Below are 21,483 nucleotides of genomic sequence, written 5' to 3' on the forward strand. Positions count from 1 at the left end.
AACAGAGGACTTATTAATAGAGCTTTTCATCTTTTCAAATTGCCTTCCATGATTTTATTTAGTTACCTTCCTCTCACAAGCAATAATCCAAAATAATACTGAATGCATTTTATCCAGGAAAGAAGATTCATTTAAACCTGTTGAAATCCCTTGATTAACTTCAAGTGTGAGTTATTGTCCAAACTGTAAATAGATTGGGATTTTGTCTGTGCAGCTCTCTGGCTACATAGTAAAGAAGTTTCCTCTTCAAACTGAAACTTCAGTTCTCTTCATGATCACATTAGTTAATTCCAAATTGCTATCAGATAGCATAGAAGACTTTTTCAGATTGCCTTAGTTATCTGCCTGGAAGAACATCACTTTGCCTTTTTGCTGTTGTGATTATCTGGCATTTCCAACTGAAATTCTTCTTTGCATAATTTCCGTAAAACTCTGGGTCAGTGGAGAAAAATGGTATTGCGGTTGCCAACTAGTGGGGCATTACAGCCAGACAGTTGATTCCACATGGGAGACAGAAAATATTTGCACAGAAGCATGAAGTTTCTCTTTGTGGGAGTGGAGGGTCCAGTTGACTAGAAGACAAGTGAAGAAAATCTAGAAAACAACTAAGTGGAAGAAGCTCCTGGTAATTACTGGACAAAACACTGGTGCTAATGGAATTTCTTATCTCCTTTACAGTTGAGGGAATGCCACAATAACTAATAATGTTGTATTATTTCCTTTCTCAGTTGGTTGGTTGAGTATGAGCAAGATGGTATAAATGTTGGTCCTTCCAATTTATCTTTACAATTCACAATGATGTATTTTTTTAAAAAAGATAATCACATTTATTCTCTTTACCATGACACTAGAATTATATATCACTTCAATTGGATAGAAAGTTACTTATTCTGGCTTTGATTTCAATTGTGGGGCCTGCCAGTAATGTTTATTCCATTGTGTCTGAGACTTATCTTTAAAAGATATATGCTTTAATGAGTTTTGTTTTAATGTCCTTTAAATACTCATCACTATAATTCATATGGATGCACACTTGGTAGGTTGTTTCTTCACACTTGAAAACAAATGTATTAGGCTTATAGAGTTTTTCATCTTAATGATGAAGCCCCTATCTATTTCTTCAAGTATTCACAATCAACAGGTACTCAACATCTCAGATATCAACAGCTGTTTTAAGATTCTTGCTGCTGAAACATAGGTTTGGTATTGTGTATTTCACCTCTACCACATTTATTTGACATTATGATTACTAGACAATAATGTGCCCTACCAGCCATTTATGCAGGATTTAAATTTTTGTTGCACAGAGTTGAAAACTTTTTATGGCTCTTCTAGTAGATATGTGTACGTGTATCTCTTCTAGTAGATATGGCTCTTCTAGTAGATTTCTGTTATGTTGTGACTGTGTCTTTCTTACTTGCTATTGCTCAAGAAACTGTGAGAAATAGATGTTCTGTCTCTATAGGGATTTCATGGTAAGATGTAACTTTTTTTCCTTAGATGAGCAGATGACTCAGGGTATTGTAGAGTCTTTCAACTTCAGTCATTGGATCATTTCCAGTCTAACTTAGTAGTGAGTGAAAGTTTTCACCTTCTCTGTGGAGATGTGACCAATGTTTCCTTTTAGTTAATACAGATAGGCAGCCTTACTGGTAGCAGTAGGGTTGCCAATTTCAGTTGGATATATTCCTGGAGGTTTCATCACATGACATAAACTTTAATTAAAGATAGAGCTTTAATTCCTGGAGGCTCCAGGACAATCCTTGAGGGTTAGCAACACTGGGTGGCAAGCATATCAAATAAGTGGTGGATTAAATGGTTCATGGAGACTGAACTATCCTCTTGTCCCTGAAAGATGATTCCCCCTCCCCCAATGGGCAGTTAAGGCAAATTTTCTGCTCAGGGTGGGGAAACTTGCCACAGTACTTTGTCCACACGAGTTCTGTAGTTAGAGGGTCTCACTAGAGCACAGAAACTTTAATGTGCACTAAATCTATTTATTTGTTTAGACTTATACACCCATGCTAAAACTAGTGCTTTGCCCATATGTGACGGGTGCCCTTGACATGACATGACATGATACAACACAAGGAATACCAAATCAAGTGCCACAGTACAGTTCTTTATATAAAGTCTTTTACATTCATTTCTTAAGGCCATCCTGGTTAAACCTAATTGAGATGATCTGGTACTCTATGAAATATCATGCATGACATATGGTGAATCAAAGGCACCTACTTCTGCACCCACATGGAGCCTCATTGATATCAAACGGTACCAGGATCAAATTACAGGATTGGGGTTAAACTAACCAACAAACCAAGAATGGGCTTGCCTTTCAATAGAAAAGCTTTGGTGCTTCAGTGCTGACTTGCAGTGTGAACTTCATAAATCACGGGCTCTCAAATGGGCTCGAGACCTCTCAGAAGGTCATGAGGTTATTACATGTGGGGGTTGCGAGCTGTCAGCCTCCACCCTAAACCCCGCTTTGCCTCCAGCATTTATAATGGTGTTAAATATATTAACAAGTGGTTTTAATTTAAAAGGGGGGTCGCACTCAGAGGCTTGCTATGTGAAAGGGGTCATCAGTACAGAAGTTTGGGAACCACTGTCATAAATGAAGCTACTTATGCTGATTACATAGGGCAACATAATATCTATAAGGTGAGACTGGTGTGGAGTTAATGTTTTCAGTACCACAGAAGGAATAAAGGATTTGGCAGTATTCAGTATTAACAAATTAACTTGTTTGGAGAAAAAGAACATTTTCCAATGCATGATGGAATGCAGTGCTGCATAGGAAAGCAGTTGTCATTGTTATGAGATTTAGAGCAAATGACTATGTTTGAAATGAGGTGGCTTCCAAGAGCACTACTTCTAAAATTGATTTACATCACCCCCATCTGCGTTTCAAAAGGTCTCTGAGTACATGTTGGATATCAATTATCAACATTGCCTTGGATATTAGAAACGAATGGAGTTGAGTGGTGATTTATGTTTGTTCAGGAAAGGGAACGTGGCTTATCTATGTTTGTAAAGCACTGTGTGAACTTACAGTGCCATATAAATGTTTATTAATAAAAATGGTTCTGACATTTTCAGCTACACAGATAATGTAAAGAAATCTCCCTCTGATTTCATTCAGTCTTTTCCCTATAAAAAAAGTCCTATAGAATTTAATGGGAAACAGTTTATTGGACCAGTCGTAGACATTTAGAACCTGCATTAGAATTAAATAGTCTGTTTAAAAAAACCTACAGAAAGACTAGCATAGTCAATTGAATTCTACAGGGTTTTAGCATAATTTCTGCAGAACCTTATTTCAACTGTACTGGAATATCCCTCCAAGAAAATCATGAAAAAATATGTTTTTATGTCACTTCATGTTTTCAAAAAAGTATCTGTCTAAAAACAATAATAGTGTCCTGTTCAGTTTATAACTCATTCTATAAATATTGTTGGGTTATACAAGTATCCCATGATTTGAATGATATTCATTAGAATTCCCATTTCATACCTTCACAGAGGGTCTAATCAAGCCCTCCCTTCAAAAAGGGAGAGAGGGCTGACTGTGGCAACTATTGAGATATTGCCCTCCTCTCTATCGCTGGGAAGATTCTTACTAGAATCTTACTGATTCGCCTGATCCCTCTTGCAGAGAAAGTACTTTTAGTCCCATTGCGGCTTCAGACTATCACGAGGCACAACCGACGTTATTTTTGCAGCCAGGCAGATCCAGGAAAAATGTCCAGAACAACATCAAGAGCTATATATGGCCTTTATTGATCTGACCAAAGCCTTCAACTCTCAACCATGAGGCTCTGTGGAAAATCATGTCAAAGCTTGGCTGCCCTAGCAAATTTATCAACATTGAAAAAGTCCGCGACCAGAAGACTGCCTCCATCCTGTGCAGTGGCTCTACCTTTGAGCCCTCTGTCATCCGAACTGGCGTAAACCGTAATTCTGAACATCGGCAAAACAAAAGTTCTCCACCAGCTTGTCCCCAGTCAATCATCATACCCAGCAAGGAAGATCTACATCGACAAAGAAGAACTGGAAAATGTAGAACACTTTGCCTATCTTGGCAGCCATCTCTCACAAAGGGCAGACATAGACGTCGAGATCCAGCACAGAATTTTCTATGCCAGCCTTGCCTTTGGCAGACTCTCTCGCTGGGTGTTCAACAACCACATCATCAGAACACTTTTAGTTTATAATACAGTGGCAATCCCAACTCTCCTCTATGGCTGTCAGATTTGGGTGATTTATAAAAAACACCTGAAAAACCTGGAACGCCAGCACTTTCTTCGGAAGAGCCTCAACATAAAGTGGGAGGATCATCACACTAATGTCAATGTCCTCACAGAGACCAACATTTTCAGTGTTGAGGCCCTGATTATCCATCACCAGCTGAGGTGGAGCAGGTACCGTGTGTGCATGCCTGATGTACGCTGACCAAAACAACTGCTGTATGCCCAGCTCACCAAAGGGGAAAGGAAACAGGGAGGCCAAAATAAACACTTTAAAGACACCCTCAAGATAAACATTAAGAGATGTGGCATCGACACCACACACTGGGAGACAGCATCCCAGGATAGGTATAACTGGCAAAGACTTGTCAGAGGGGGAACTTCCACTTTTGAGGAAAACCGCCTTGCCATGGTCGCATTAAAATGCCAGAAAAGAAAGGAAAGACAACTGTCACACAGCAATCTCGGCCCAACCCTGTTTTCCAACACCACCTGCAATGTCTGCCAATGAGCCTGTGGCTCAAGGATCGGACTCCTCAGTCACCAAAGGACTCATGAAAAATAAAACCTGTGAACGAGATCATTCTCGACCTCGAGGGATCGCCGACGAATCCAGCCCTCACTGGTCAATGGGAATATCTCCATTTTCTCCAGTGGACATTGGATCAGGCTCAGAGTGCCACTGTATTATCTACAGATAACTGCAGATAGGAGTAACAGAGCCACCAAGACAGGCTAATTTATTAGCAATTAAAACAGGGCCAGATAGGAACATAAGAATGGCCATACTGAGTCAGACCAAAGGTCCATTTAGCCCAGTGCCAGTTGCTTCAGAGGGAAGGAACAGAACAGAGCAATTGTTAAGTGATCCATTCCCTGTTGTCCAGTCCCAGCTTCTGGCAGTCCAAGGTTTAGGGACACCCAGAGCATGGAGTTGCATCCCTGATCATCTTGGCTAATAGTCATTGCCGGAGCAATCCTCCATGATTTTATGCAACCCAATTATATTTTTGGCCTTCATAACATCCCTGGCAATGAGTTCCACAGGTTGATCGTGTGTTGTGTGAAGAAGTATTTCCTTATGTCCGTTTTAAGATCTTACAAATCTTTGTGGTAGATGAGTAGACCTTACATCAGTAGACTCATTGATATCAGTGGACTTACTTCATCTATTTAGATTGTAAGGACACATGTGCCCCTTCAACAGTATTGCTTCTACTAATAGTAAATGAAAATTATACATAAGATGTAGTTTTCTTTTAACACTTATTTACCTGCCAACATTATGCCGATGGGCAATATTCAACAAGCAAAGAGTAACTGTTCATTATTTCTGCCTTTGAGCCAGTTCATTAATCTCTTTGTTAAGCTTTATTTTTTCTATAAAGGGAAAATTCTCTTTTTGCGTGCAGTGAAATCACAAATGTGAGATTTCTTTCATTTACCAGCTGATTTCATATTGTGAGCCAGATCCTGCTGACACTGAAACCAATGGCAAATCTCTGACTGACTTCATTGAGACCGGGATTAGGCCTGATATCTTTCCATTTGGAGAGTGTTCACACATCATAGGTTTGTAAGCAGTCAGTCAATTCAGTGTTTCCAGATCTCTGTCTTTCTATGTCTCCCCAAGTTTTATTTTAAATTTCCATTTGCTATTTTTTTCCTCAGTACATCTGTGCAAACAATGCATCTGTTTCACGTCTCCAATTGGTCAGTAGCTGGACATTTGCCTATCTCCTTTGTGAAACATGACAAGTGATCTCAGACTGTCCATGTGTGTGTGTCAGCTCACATCACAGTTACTGTGAGTGCTATCATTTGTATTCACTATGCCATCTTGTGGCAAAAATGGAGACTTTTAATACAAAGGCATTGACACAGAGAACTACATCAGGCTTATGGTATCACAAGTTCATCCATGTTGGGGAGACAGATTTACTGGCTTGCACTGTATTTTAACTAAAATAGGCATGATAAATGTTATCTAGCTTTACCCCAAGATGGGAAGAATGACCTCGTTCACATATGATTGCTTGATTGACTTTCAAATAACTCTCAGAGTGGTAGCCGTGTTAGTCTGTATCAGCAAAAAGAATGAAGAGTACTTGTGGCACCCTAGAGACTAACAAATTTATTTGAGCATAAGCTTTCATAGGCTAAAACCCACTTCATTGGATTTTAGCCCTCGAAAGCTTATGCTCAGATAACTCTGGCACTCTTCAGACTTCTAGCCCAAAGAATGCTTAGGAGGAGATCTATAAAGATCCATCATTTTCAAATGGTTAAGATGAATGAACTTAAATATTTGCTAATAAGGTTGCACCCCCAAGCTTTTGGAACCCTAGAGAAATCTACTTTCAATAGACAATCTAACAAAGTCTTAATTTTGCTACAACGTAAGGCTCTCTGAAGCTATATTTGCAGTAATCAACTTTATCTCCATATTGCCTATAAAGGCCTTACCCACAAAGTAGTGTATTGGCTTCTGAAGCTGTTTATCTCATATTGTGATGCAATAGATTAGATTGCAAAGAGATCCAAAGTTTTTAAAAAAACGGCACCAAGCTAGTTTTTTGTAGAACTTTAAATCACCCCTATAGCTGTTCCAATAGCTTCAAAATACCTATAATCTTAGGGTAAATATTAATATTTGTTTTAAGATACCCTAAGCTTAGGTTTTGTATTTTGACATTTACTTAGTTATATTATTTGGGGCTGTGCTTTTTTACTTGATGATCCAGAACTGGATGGTGGATGGATAGTGTCTTAAAATATTAATGGAGATAAATATTGACATTGCTTCCATGCCAAATATGAAACAAATCTGAATATTCATGACAGGCAATTTTATTATTTGTTCCAGTACAGAAAGAGATGATCAGAAGTATATGTATAAATACATTTTTAAAAGCTGAAATTATCAGTTTTATAGGGCAAATATGCAACAGTGCCTGAAAAATTGATAAGGAAATATTTCCACATGAGTCACCAACCGTGAGAATTTGAATCTTCTAAATTGATCGATGGTTTGTATCTTGTCTACTGTATAAAATATAGAAGACATAGAGTAAGGAGAAAATAAATATGAAGGATGTGTGGAGATTTACAAAGAAAAGGGACAGTGAGAAAATGTATATACCTAGCTGGATGTGGGCCTTTACTCCATGTGATGTTGGGGGATGGGGTATTAGTTTAGAGGAGACTATTCAAACCTGAGTCTCCACATCCAGGCTAGAGGTTATTTTGGAGTGAGTCTCCCTGTCTGTTACGCTGAAGCTGTTCCACTTTGTACAAAATATTTGAATAGTCATTGAATCAGAGTGTGAGAATGACTCTGTAGCCTACTGGTAGGGTGCTTACCTGGGAAGGTGAGGGACAGTCAGTTTCAGGTCCCTGTTCCAACTGATAATGTATACAAAATGCATACCCCTCCTTCAGCTGAAGAGCTTGAGATAGACCCACCCCAGAATGGCCTATAGCACTGCTGGTGAGAGTATTTACCTGGGATAGAGCAGACTAAGGTTCAAATCCATACTCTAGACCTGGAATTGAACCAGGTCTCCCCTTCCCAGATGAGTGCTCTTTCCCCTAGGATATAAATTATATGTGGGGCACTTCCTTCCTTCTCTGGCCATTTTGTGAATTTAGCCCATTTTTATTTGACTGAAACGATTCAGGGAATTCATGTCAAATTTGTAAAAAGTTTGGGGTCGACCGAAGCTGCATTTTGCAGTGAATAAACTATGTCTGAAAAACTCCATCCAGTTCTAGTCATCATCTCCAAACATTAACCGCTTCACCCATTTACTGGCTCCTTTTGGACAATCCATAACACTGAGAGTTGTTATTGGTTGGTGCTCAAATTTAGAGGTCATAGTCCCATTGAGATACATCCCCTGAAGTCCCATATTCATGGATTTAATGTGCACGCACCTCAGAGCGAGATCATTATTATTTATTTGTATTACTTTAGCCCCTAGGAGCCCTCATCGTGGACTAAGATCCCATTGTGCTAGGTATTGTACAAACACAGAACACCTCCAGCCTCCTTATTTAACATGCTAAAAGTGGGGACAATTAAATGAAACAATTTTGAATAAACAGCCCGTTGGATAAGTTTTCAGAGGAGTTTAAAGTGTTGCAGGTGGGATTCTCAAAGGAGGCCAAAGGAGTGAGGCACTCAGTGGGAGTTGGTGCAGACTCTCTCACTCTCCTTTTACATATCGCAATCTAGATGCAGAACTTCTGGATTATTGTTCTGACAGAAGTCAAAGCCTTATTGGATATCAATAGAAAGAGAAGTGGGGCCTTTCCTTGAGCAAGAGGATTTATAGTGAGCAGAGTACAGGCAAACCCCTGCATCCCTGTGGAACCCAGTTCTATGGTTGTAGTCGGCCTAACACACAGGAAGCAACAGCTATCCCAAAAAACAAACAAACAGATTATCATATAATATATCCTAGGAAAACAAACGGAAGTAGATGTCTCAAAACACGCAATATGAAAACCTCAGCAGATCTTCCATCTGTACCCCAGGCCTTCCTAAAACTAAGAATGTAGGCACTTTTCTACAAACTAGCTTCCCTGTATCTTCCTGGCCACTGCAGAACGTTCCAGTTGTGATTCATCCTTTTATAGGGTTAGGCCTTTCCCAGAATGCACTTCTGGTAGCTGGCCCTTTAAAACAAAGGAAGACAAATAGCTGCTGCTCTAAGTTACCCATATCTGCCTCTGACAGCCACATGCTGAACTAGCCTTCATTCCAATTGATAAATATTTTTAGATCCTAATGTATTTTCTCTTTCTACTAATCCCCTTCAGGAATGGCACATCCATACAATAGCAATCTGTTACATTTGTATAGCACCTTTCACTAGGAGACACTTAACAGCCTGAATATATATATTGACATGTTTTCAGCCAACACTTAAATTTACCCACCACTAAGGTGAACACACAGCATCTGTTCTTCACTAGCATTGCTACACAATTGTTTCAGTGAAAATACAATGTTATGACATTTATACAGTACTTTGAGGTAGCTGTGAGTAAAAGAGGACAACCCTCTCCAGAATTGCCTTGATTTTGGAAGAACTTTTCAGTTTTACAATTTGAATTACATCTGAAAGAGTTTTTATAGGAAAAATACATCCCAGCAGATAAGTAATCTAATCTTATAAAGTACTATGTTCTAGTGAAAGACTTTCTTTTATTTCCTATGTGGCAATTTTTGTCTTTCAGCACACTTCATTTGGAAGAGTTCACTTTTCGCAAAACTGTTACATCCCACCTTAAGATATGTGTGACAGTAGGAAATGTCTTGAAAATTCCATTTTGTTTTAGGAACCTCATTTTGTACTCTGTGCTCAGCACCTGTCTAGACTTACTCCAGGCAGGTTATGGTCATGCATCCCAGACAGGTGCCCTGCTTAGCAAAGATTCTTTAGACCTTGTTGAAGGACCATCATGGAGAAGCCATGGCAATTGAGGGCCATCATCTTTGATTGTATCTCAACTGCTGGCCCACCTCCCTGGACCAATTATTTTTTCTACACAGAGGCTCCCAAGGGTGGGAGGTTGAATTAAATTATGTCTGCTTTATTGGATCATAATTATCAACACAGACTCAGGGGTTGATCTTGCAAGGTGCTGAACACTCATCACCCACTGGAGCAGTAGGGCACCTCGTTGGATCAGGCTATCATTTTTATCTCCAACTCCCAATATGCACTTTGGGTGAAGTGCTGCTTCTTCCACCAAGGCACCAGAAGAGGCAAACATAGCAGAGCCACCACAGTTTCATTCTGTGTGTGAAAACAGGCTGTGGAGACAACATACGGATAGTCCCTTGCAGCCCCTTGCATACTGTGAAGCCCAGTTCCACAGAAGCCAGCTCCAGGCGAATGGCATTCCTCCACACAGTGAACCAGGGGAATGGTGGAGCATGGCCAGTGAATCTTACTGGCTACAAACTGCGTAAGCGACTTCAGTCAGCTGGGGTTGTTATAGTAGCACAAGATGTGTTGATTCAGCTCAACACCTGGAGAACATCTGCCAATGTATGGAGCTGCAGTTGGATTTTGAAACTGCCTTCCCTGAGGTGAATTCTCCCATAAGCACAGCTAAAAGGTAATAATTGGAGATATACCAATCTCCTAGAACTGGAAGGGACCTTGAAAGGTCATTGAGTCCAGCCCCCTGCCTTCACTAGCAGGACCAAGTACTGATTTTGCCCCAGATCCCTAGGTGGCCCCTCAAGGATTGAACTCACAACCCTGGGTTTAAGCAGGCCAATGCTCAAACCACTGAGCTATCCCTCCCCCCTAGAACACAAAGAAGAGCTGCTTGCCTCCCCGCCCTCCACCCCACACCAGTGGGGATTTATCTTGCCCTGGATGTGTAAATGATAAATAATTAAATGCCCTGATTTTCAGAGTTGTGAGCACTCCCAACTCTCACTGAAATCAATGAGAGCTGCTGGAGCTAGTATGAAAATCAGGCTAATTGTACTTTTCCGTTAGATTTAACTAAATCAGTGTTCAGAGAAGTGATTAAAAGATCAATATGATCTTTCAACCTTGCTCTGAGCATTCTGTGCTATGAAGTCTATTTTTAGAGGTAAAAGTGGTTTCCATAAACCTGTAAGATGTGGAGATATAGCAGTAAAAAGAAATTATATCAAATGCATTACAGATAGACTTGAGTGCAATAAAACCAGTATTGCTTACGCTAGGCAGTGGGGTGTCTGGCATAGATCAAATGCAGAAGAGAAGCAAACTCATTAATAGAGATAACAGCATGAACTGAGTTTAACATATATGGACTCCTAACAGGGGGAATGTCACTCAAAAGTCCATTTCTCCTCTCCTGCTGCTGCTGTTATGGAGGAGAAATGATCATTCCCAGAGAACCAATCAGAGCCTCTGAGTCAATATCTGAAACTATATTTGTAGTGATAATGAATGGAAGGGATGTCATTTGTAAAATATCTGACCTTCACCAGACTTTCAGGATTTAAGACTTTGGAATAGGCAGCTGTTTTATTCCATTTTCAAGTGTTAATGAGGTTATTAGTTTGTGATGAAGTGCATTATCAAAAACTGCAACATGCATTCCATTAGGAATCATTATTAAACTCTGCTGCCAGTGCTGTTTTGAAAAAAAATGTTCTTGTGTGTGTTTTGTTGGTATTGAAACATACAACTCACTAAAGTGGCCACAGGTTATAGGGTAAATTAATCAAATATATTAACCAGAAAATGACTGAAAGTCTGTTTTATAAGCATTCAATACCACAGCATTCTGTGCTTTGAATAAATCCCGGGGTGAGGATATGATGACATTTAAAGCTTTTTTCATAATAAATTGGCACAAAGGGGCAGAACTGAGGTTGAACAGACAATCCATAATTCTGGATTTTCCTAATTGGCAAGTGCTTGACTTTGCAAAATGATGATGATTCTTCTATTGTACCTTTTTCAGATGTAAATGAAAATCTATTATAGACTTGCACAGTCATCTGATCGATTCACTGAGTCATGGTAATTAAACACATCATGTAAGTGCAACAACTGTGCGCAGGCTTTTGGTCTCTTTTACAGAAAATTCAACCTATATGTTTGAATTCCTCCCCAGACACATTGAGGATCCAATACACAAGCTGCTGGGCACCCAACACCTGGCATTACTAAACTCTTTGTTAGGATGATGTGCCTAGCCCTGAGTATGTGATCTGAGTCTAAGTATTACAGTGCAACTACTTTTCACAGTTACATGTTTGTGATGATAGCTCCCTAAACATGCTCCTTTATGTACTCCTGGGGGAATTCTGTGCCACTGCGAAATGCAGAATTTTGCAGAAATTAATGCTGTGTGCGCAGAATTTCCATTTTTCCTCACAGAAATGGGCTGCAGAAATATTGGCCACCACTAGGGGCTGCTGGACCTGGCAGAGCCTAGCTCACAAATAGAAGACAAGGCCAGGGGGAGGGGGAGGGAACTGGAAGGTTCCCAAGAGCTGCAGTTCCCAGCATGCCCTGAAGGAAGGAGGCGGTGGGATGCAGGAAACTCCTTGCAAGCCCAGTACCCAGTGTCAGGCTGTTTCTCCCTCTGGATCCCTGGGCTCGGGGGGGAAGGGGGGTGGTGTGAGTGTCTGGGCTGTGGGGGGCAAGGCTGGCCTCTGGGGTAAGGGGGTGTGAGTGTCTGGGTCCCCCCGCCAAGCTGGGCTCTAGGCAGATAGGGGGCAGAAAAAGAGGAACTGGGTTGTCATAGGGGTTTCTTTAACTCTGCTCCTGGGGCAAATTTTTGTGTGTGTCGGTATTGTTACAGACATACTTGCGGACAACTATTTTGAAATAAATTACTAAAATATTTGAAACTGGCATAATTATGTAGTGTTGTTTTGACAAAATAAAATTTTGCAGAATTTTTAATTTTTTTGTGCAGAGTTCCCCCTAGAGTATTTATGCTTCTCAGTGCTGGGGAGCAGGCTCCTGTGATGCAGAATGTTAGCCATAATAAAAGGTGGTTGTATGTATCACATTCCTTCTAGGGAGTTGGTCCCTGGGAACATGAATGGCAGATCAAAACATAATCTACTCAGTTGTAGTTCAAGGATATGTTACTGGACAAAGAAACCATGTGAATGCTTCACTTTTCCATAAAATAGATATTACTACCCTAAAAATGTATCTCACTTTAACTTTCTATTTGTAAACAAAGTATTAGTACAGAGATTTACTCACTTTGAGCAATATGGCAGGAGATCCTGAATCTCAGCAGGGGGCTTGTATTGCAAGAAGAGTGTCCTCTTAATTAAAATGTTGATTAAGTGGCTCTGAAATTCTTTGAATTGGTGACTTACATGCAGTTTGTGCAGCAGGATATTGGACTGCAAAGCTGAATGGATCTATCCTATTCCTGAATGCATTCTGAATATGACCAATCTAATTCAAACTGATATAACATAAGGTCCACTTATGTACCTAGCTGAAAGCATAGCTAAATTTAAATAATCAACCTGTAACTTGAGATGTGTTTGACTGAAACCCCCAAAATTTTGAGAATAATCAAAATCCAGACCTGGATCTATATAGAAATTTTGCAGATAACCTTTCTCCTTTTAATAGGCAGAAGGAAAACCTTGGATTCAAACATCTTCCCCAAACATTGAGGGGTTAGAAATCTGGATATGAATTTTAATTTTCCATCTAAAGCCTATTTCTACATAATGGACCTCCCAGTGCTCCCTTTTTGAAATCACAATGGTATGCACATTGTTTGTTAGTAGAGCAGGATGAATATTATAAAATATCTCCTGAGAATATTCATGTGAATTTAAAAGTAAATTTACTCATAGACTTCAAGGTCAGAAGAAACCATCGTGATCACCTAGTCTGATCTCCTGCACACTGCAGGCCACAGAATCTCACTCACCCACTTCTGTAATAGATCCAGAATCTCTGGCTGAGTTATTGAAGTCCTCAATAATTTAAAGATTTAAAGTTACAGAAAATCCACAAGAAGAAGCATAGCACCAGGAACCCTGAGTTCCCAGAAGGGTGATAGGATTGAATCCAGGCTTTTGGTGCTTCTTGGGGAAGTGCAGATGCAAAAAGAGGATGGGGTCTGGGGCTCTCAGAACAGCCTGGCCCCTGGTTGGGATGGTTCTCTTCATCCTGACCACTACTCTGGGTAAGACTGTGGGGCTGGGTACATGTGAGAGAGCTTGGAGCTGGCTCTGGGGCAATGTGGGGGGAACAATGTGAGGCTGAGTGTGGGACAGAGAGAGCTTAAGGTTTGGTACAGGGGAGGGAGAGCTCTGGGCCCCCTCCTTAGGAAAATTCTGAATTCACCCCTTACTGGAAGTGGTATATTTTGCAAATGGGTAGAATTCAGCTTTGCACATGAGGGGTGCAGGTTTCTCAAACCCCTGAACAAAACTTGCTTTTGCCTTTTGCACTGGCACAAGGAAGGCTGAGCTGGGCTTGGAAATTTAACTTCTTATAATCTGTCAAGAAACTTTAAATACTTTATAGAGTGTAAAGTAATTATTATAATACAGGACTATGGGATACACAAAACATTATGAAATTCTGGCCGTACTGGAAGCTAGTAGTTTTGGTATTGAGTTTAATGTGACCAAGAACTCACCCCAATGTATTCTCTGAGTTATGGCTTTTGGGTGGCCTAAATGTGCAAGTTCATAGATTAGGGGGATGGATCTAGCTAGAAGGAGACTGGGCCCTGGTCTGTTTCACCAGGTTTTTAAATTTCCAGTATAAACCCCTTATTCTATTTTTACAAAAACAAATATTTCCAAAGTGAATATTTTCTTACAAGTAAAAGAACTTGCAGGAAAACCTTTTGATACCAGAAGCAGTTAACTCTCCTTTACCTTTATATGTTTGATCTCATCCTGATTATAATTTCCTAATTTAACATAGAGCTTTTTTTGACTGCCTGTGCCTGGAGAAATGTGCTTTGGAGCCTTTGGTGAAAATGAGCTAAACTAACTTGACACCCCTCCCCCCAACGTCACACTGAGATCTTCAACGGAGCTTGAGAAATAAGCCAAGGAGAAAATAGTGTAAGATTAACATATAAGTTATTTTACACCCTAATGCTCAGTGGCACAGATGACTGCATTGCGCTACAGAGGCTAACGCTGCACATCTGAGATAGGAATTACACTTCTGCTATCCAGCTGCCTTTTCCCTGGTGTAAGTTTCCAACTAATATAGACATCACAATTAGAACTGTATGAAGAACTAATTTTTTGGTTTGGGGTCCGAACTGCAAAATAAAATAAATTTTGGTTTGGGTCAATCTAAAACTATATTTATTTTATTTTTCTGGTTAAATGAAAAAAATTAATAAAAATATTGTTGATGGTTTTAAGCCCTTTGTCTCAATTTTAAAAATAAATACAACTTTCTGAAATGAAAAGTTGAAATGTCCTATGTTAGAAATGCCAAAATGAACTGTTTTCATTTCTGATTTTTTTAATGCAACTGAAACAAGTCACCAAATTGACCCTAATTCACAAATGGTGTCAGTGAACACAAATCTGCATTTTTCTACCAAAATAAAAAGCATGAAAAATTTCACCCTGCTCTAATCACCATATAAATTACCATGTGCTATTGGGATATTGTCCCCAAGAATCCTAGTTTCCTTTCAGCAGCTCTATTGTTTTTAATATTTTATTGCCCCACCTTAGTGTAAGTGTATGAAGTGTGCTGCATGGAGCACTCCTTGTCTAGTATCTGCACAGCTGTTTACCAATCTGCCTGCCTTGCTGCTACAAAAATAATTGTTCAGTCCAGTTCCTAATAAGAGGTCTGCATCTCCAGAGCCATGAAGACCATTGGCCTTAATATAAGTTAGTAACTAGTGCAAACATCTATATCAGTGCACACTTGCTGTCTTTGAAAGGACCATCTTTAGGGATGACAGAGCAGATCAGTCTCCATGTCTGACCTTTCTCTGTTGAGATTGCCAATGGATTGTGATGGTAATTTTTTTATATGATAATTTGTCCCCTAAGAACTTGTCTGGGGCCACCTAAGCATTATACACTGCTACCTCGATATAATGCCACCCGATATAACACGAATTTGGATATAACGTGGTAAAGCAGTGCTCCGGGGATGCGCATTCTGGTGGATCAAAGCAAGTTCAATATAACAAGGTTTCACCTATAACGCGGTAAGATTTTTTGTCTTCCAAGGACAGCGTTATATCAAGGTAGAGGTGTATATAAACCAAAAAATAGACTGCAAATACCTTTGCCAATATTTATTTACCTGTGTCCTCAATAACAATTCTGATACTGGTTCTAACTTGTCTGCCTTCATCTCTGCCACTTCCTTGCAATTTCTTATAATGGAAACTTCTGTGATGAAACTAGGTTCTCTTGGTAAAACCTGCTAAGGTTTGCACGATCTTTTTGCCAAATGTTTTTCCTTAGCAAAAGGGATAGGAAAGGATAAGCATTTGTCAATTACCTGAAACCTGGTGAGTTTTATTGCTGGAGTGTAGCGGCACACAGACTAAATTCATCATTTTCACACTCTTTGTGATTAAACCAACTAGTCTGCCCACATTTCATCCGGAGGTTCGCATGAACCAAAGCTCACATAAAGGTCACACTTGTATATTGTCTCCATTATAAATAGTTTATAAAATGTTAAAAAGAGATTAATAGATGTTTTAATAAATGGTTAGTCACTTGATGGTTAGATTCCAACAGGGCAATATATATCTTTTTAATATGGCTTATAACCACCTATTACATTGTCTACCGATGTGCATATAACTATCTATAACCCCGCTACTCATGTTGGAAAATGCTTATAACTAGAGCTTGTCAGGATTTTTCAGGCAAATCATTTTTTTGTTGGGAAGTGCCAGTTTGTCAAACCCCAAACTCTTCCTATGAAAGGGATGGTTTTGACACAAATTTCATCAGGAAGCTTTCTCAAGTCCAGGATGGAATTCCTGCGCAAAATGTGAGTGTGAATGCCTGGAACAGCCTGATGGGTATGGCACTCACCTTGGACACAGGAGCCCCATGTTCAAACCATTGCTCTGCTTCATTCAGAGCAGGGATTTAAACCCAAGTCTCCAATATCCCTGGAGAGTAGCCCAATCACCAGACTATTGACTGTACTAGGGTCAGGCCTTCTCAATATTCATTTAGTATTATTAATTTGTAATATGATAGCCCCATTTCTCTTGTTTTAACACTGTACAAACATAACAAAGAGACAGTTCTGTTTGCCTACTTTATAGATTCATAGTTTAAGGACAATTAGATTATCTAGTCTGATCTTGTGTAGATCACTGGCCATTAAATGTCACCCTTTTACTCCGATTGAACCCAGTAATTTATGTTTGACTAAAGCATATCTTCCACAAAGGCACCGAGTCTTGATCTGAATACCACATCTCTTGTAGTTTGTCCCTCACTTTTAAAAATGTCTGCCTAATTTGAATTTGTCTGGTTCCACCTTCCAGCCACTGGTTCTTATTATTCCTTTCTCCACTAGCTTTTAAGAGCCCCTTTGTAACCAATTGTGGCAAATCCAGGACAAATAGCTACCAAGGGAGGGGTAGTAATTAGTCCCAGAGGGGTTAAGAAGCCTTTCCCCATCTATTGAGGAGAGAGAGCCATGGAGAAATAAGGTTCAGCTGGAACAGGGGTTACCAGGGAACTAATTTGGTTCAGCTGGCCCCAGTTGCTGGAGACCTTTTTAAACCCTCCCTGGCAGGGAAGCAGGGGGGGAGTGAGAGAAGCAGAGAAGCTGCCAGTGAGTAGGTACAGTAAGGCTCTGAACTCTTCCAGCAAGGAAGACTGCACTCTGTCCCCAGAAGGGGAGAATACCAGCGCAAAGGACTGACTGAGGAAAGGATCAGCCAGACCCTGCGTGACCTGGAAGGACTTTGCTTTGCCCAAGCCTGTGTCTCTGAGGCAAAAAGGGACTGAGCCAGCTGAGGAGAAGCAGGTACTTTGCCACACAATACATATGGTCCCCTCCCAATACTACAGAGTTATTCTGGTGAACTGAATGTCAGATCCATCTTTCTTCTGAAAATGGGGAATGTTTCTGATCTTGTCATCCCGTTGATGGGATTGTCTCACTTCAATGTGATTTGCTTTGGTTTTGCTTTTCCCTCGCTTACTTTACCTGAAAAATCTTTCCTGCCTAGGTAACAGCTATTGCTTCCTCTACTTTCTATAATGAAAACCTAGTCCATGACATTCAGTCATTTTTAGTTTCTCCTTTTCTGGGTTCAACTACTTAGATTTTAGGAAACCTCAGGGCTTTTCCTAAATTAGAGGCACTGTTTGAGCTAGTACAATCTAAAAAACTACCTATAAAACTTTGTTGCCCTAAAGAATCCATTTGTGGAATTAGCTTCATCCTGTTAAACAATTTTTCCACTTGCACTAACCTGTCATTCCGGTGCTTTGGAAAGAACACATTTAAACTGTACTTTTTCTCTTCTTCCTACAATGCACTCTGATTACATATGTGATGTGGCTATGATATTTATCCATTCCTCACTGGGCAATGATTTATCAGTCCAAAATACTTAGAAAGGAATCAACATATGGTGGAAAAAAAAGTATTACTTGCTCTTCCCAGGATCACAATTTTCAGTTGTTTTACCCAACAAATCTATGCAATCCTGTTGGAGTGGACTCTTCAAGTGGAGTTGCTCTAATCTCCTTTTAGGAGTTGTGGAGAAAGTTACAAGAGAAGCATAATGAATGGATTAAACATACGTTTTTGGGATGCTATAGAAAAAGACAATTTGAAATGCAGGAGACAATTTATTAGAAGCTAGCAGTGAAAGGATAAAATGTTAAGGAGAGCAATTCAGATTGTGTTCTATAGGAGAAATTATGGTGAGGCGTGTCATGGACAAGAGCCCATACTGCATGATAAAGAAATTTTAATTTAACGACCTAATTTATTGTCCATTTTATATTCCAGTGAATTTAGAATGGAGAGTCGGAATTGTGTTATTCGTCTGTCTCAGAGCTGTATACTTTATATATTGCAAAGCATGTGCACTCAACCAAAAAAAATGCAGTGCCCAATAAATTGCAGTCTGAATTTCCTTAATATTTTAACTTTCTCAACACTTGAATTTGCCAGACCCACAGCCAAATTAATTCGACAGGGAAAGAGATCAGTCTGATTCAGTGTCAAAGTTCCTTCTGTGGTGGTGGGGGAGGGTGAAAATTAAAAATCCCAAATGAAGATGTGGGGCTAGAATTTTTAAAAAGAGCCTTGTTTCCTTTTAAGTATCTAACTGAAGCTGCCTGATCAACCCCATAGAGCATAATAGATGTTTCCTGAGTATAAAAAGTTTGTCTCACTCTAATCTTTGTCACAGAGGAAGTACATGGTCTAAACAGTGCACAGGAATTTAGCCACACAAGTTCACTTGATATGATTAGTGAAATTGTGTGTCTCACGCCTCACGCTGCCTAAACGCCCCTAGAATGTTTCAACTGTGCCCTAACTCTGTCTTCTTCTATTATAATGGACTGGCGCAATATACACGTTATTAATTATATATTGTGTAATTGTACTTTTCACCTTCTGTAGCAATGTTTTTCCGTGTGTGCCAGTGCTGAGCTATCTAAAGTTGTGTGTGATGAATTGCGTTTATCTCTCACCTTTGACTGCTTCACCTGCACTTTCTCCACTAATTTATCTCCCATGAGATTATTTGTAACATTCCAAACCTCTGGGCAGCTTCAACCAGCTGCCATTAAGAAAATAAATGACTGCCAGTGATTATTTTAAAAAAAATTGGAAATAGGATTGCAAAAACAATTGCTATATCGCATTGTTACCATCCACATTGTTATCTAGGTTGTCTATATAAATTGTAACTTTTCAGGACAAGAATCTGTGCCTTACGTTTCTAAAATGCATGCTACTTGGGCAGTATATAACCAGTACCAAAAGGGTGACTCACTACATTCTGCAGTTTAAAATATTCACTGTTCAATGAAATGGCCTAGTATTTGGAGTGTTTGAATATCACAGTCACAAAAAAGAGGAATTTGATGATGTCTGAGACTACTTGGCTGGAACAGAGGTAATTCTATTGTTTTTGTATTCTACATTTTTTTGGATGGAGTCTTCCCCACACTTTGATGTCAGTTGTCCCAAAAATCTTTTTGGCTTTTTTTCCTACAAAATCAGAGGCCCAGGAGACACACAAAGTGCTCTAATAGTTAACCCAGAACTAAAACCTATTCAGTAAAATTCCAGCATAAAATCTTCTGGTTTCTTTAAAGCATTTTTTTCCTGTTACCATTTCTCTCTGTTTAGCCTGTGTAATGCTGCTATCTCATCCAGGAAAAGGAGAAAAACAAATGCCCCTTGATCTTCATGAAGTTTGTTGTCTTTTACTTTTTGGCCACTTCATGTATTTTGTTCCACAGATGAGCAAAATTTATCCCCTCCTGTAAACTCTCTTCAATGGCTCAGTAACTCCCAAGCCAAAAAATTAATCTCCCCTTCCTTCCCTTTTTTGCTTCAGGGGTAGTAAAAATATCCATTCCTTCCAAAAGAAGGAATATTGGTTTTGAGTTTTCCCAATCCAACCACTCTTCACTCCCACAAAAAATCTCTCATCATTTTTCTGAAACCATCCAGGGGAAAAAGCTACAAGTTCCAAGAAAGTAAAGCTGCATGTGACTCACTTCATCAGTATCTATATTCCTTGAATATAAAATGTTGGAAGTTGGCATCAATAAAGTTCAAACTGGAGATAAGATGCAAATTTTTAAGTGTGTGTCATTAACCACAACTTGGCCATCAAAACTCTAACAATCTTACAGCTGAATATAGAGGGGATCTCTGCCCCTCTAAGTGATATTCTTCACCCGCTAGCTGCTAATATGATCACAGATGTTTTAATGCTTCAAGAAACGCATTCCAGCAGAGACTCAATTACAGATCAGGGGTTATCAGATTGCAGCTGCCAGTCATTGACAGTTTGGAATTTGCACATATGTGAAACTTGGACTTAAATTTCAAGTACTTGGACAATCTGAGGAAGGCAACAGCATCACCTGACACCTCATACTTGCAAATTGTATAAATCCAATGAATGTTTACCATCCCCCTTCTGAACAATGGCTACATCCTCTGCTCCCTCTTGTTCCAAATCTTGCAATGGTGAATGGAGACTTCAGTTCCCACCAAACAATTGCTGGCCATGCCACTGATTCTCCTGATGGTGAAATGCTTCTCGACTGGACAATGCTACCAATGCTTCCTTTATGACCCGAAGTGGTCATGTACTTTCTACTCAGCCCCCTGGAGTACTGGGTCATCACCAGATCTTGTTTTTGTCTCTGTAGCTGCTCTCTCTGAGTACACTTTGAAACTTCCTAACTCTCAGTAATGGCCCCTTTTAACAGTGATAGCAGAGCTAGAGATTGCAGCAGCCAAAGTAAACCAGATTGGAAGATGGAACTTTCACCATGCCGACTGGGACCATTTCAGAGAAGAAACAGACTCCTTGTAGTCAGGAAGTCATGGCATACAGCTGATGAAGTGAACATGGCTTACAAGGTCGTCTGAGACTTTCAGTGTGGCTAGAAAGCTGATTCCACTTGGTTTTTGTAGGGCATATATACCCTGCTGGGATGATGTTTGTGACAACTTCTATCAAAAAGTCAGTCTGCTTTGCC

The 21,483-nt window shown here is 39.8% G+C and overlaps 1 long non-coding RNA gene across 4 annotated transcripts in view; it reads left to right on the forward strand.

The window, feature by feature from the left end:
• Positions 1–21,483, forward strand: part of LOC120379722 — a 373,098-nt gene that overhangs the window by 51,133 nt on the left and 300,482 nt on the right. Inside the window, exon 1 of one of the 4 annotated variants that reach the window (XR_005587549.1) lies at positions 17,572–17,761. The exons of 2 other annotated variants lie outside the window; for them this stretch is intronic. This is a non-coding gene — a long non-coding RNA (uncharacterized LOC120379722). Of the gene's footprint in view, positions 1–17,571; positions 17,762–21,483 lie in introns of those variants that run through there. One more of the 4 variants, XR_005587551.1, reaches the window with a different exon arrangement.

This window comes from Mauremys reevesii, linkage group 13 (genome assembly GCF_016161935.1).
Source record: "Mauremys reevesii isolate NIE-2019 linkage group 13, ASM1616193v1, whole genome shotgun sequence".
NCBI lineage: Eukaryota > Metazoa > Chordata > Testudines > Geoemydidae > Mauremys > Mauremys reevesii.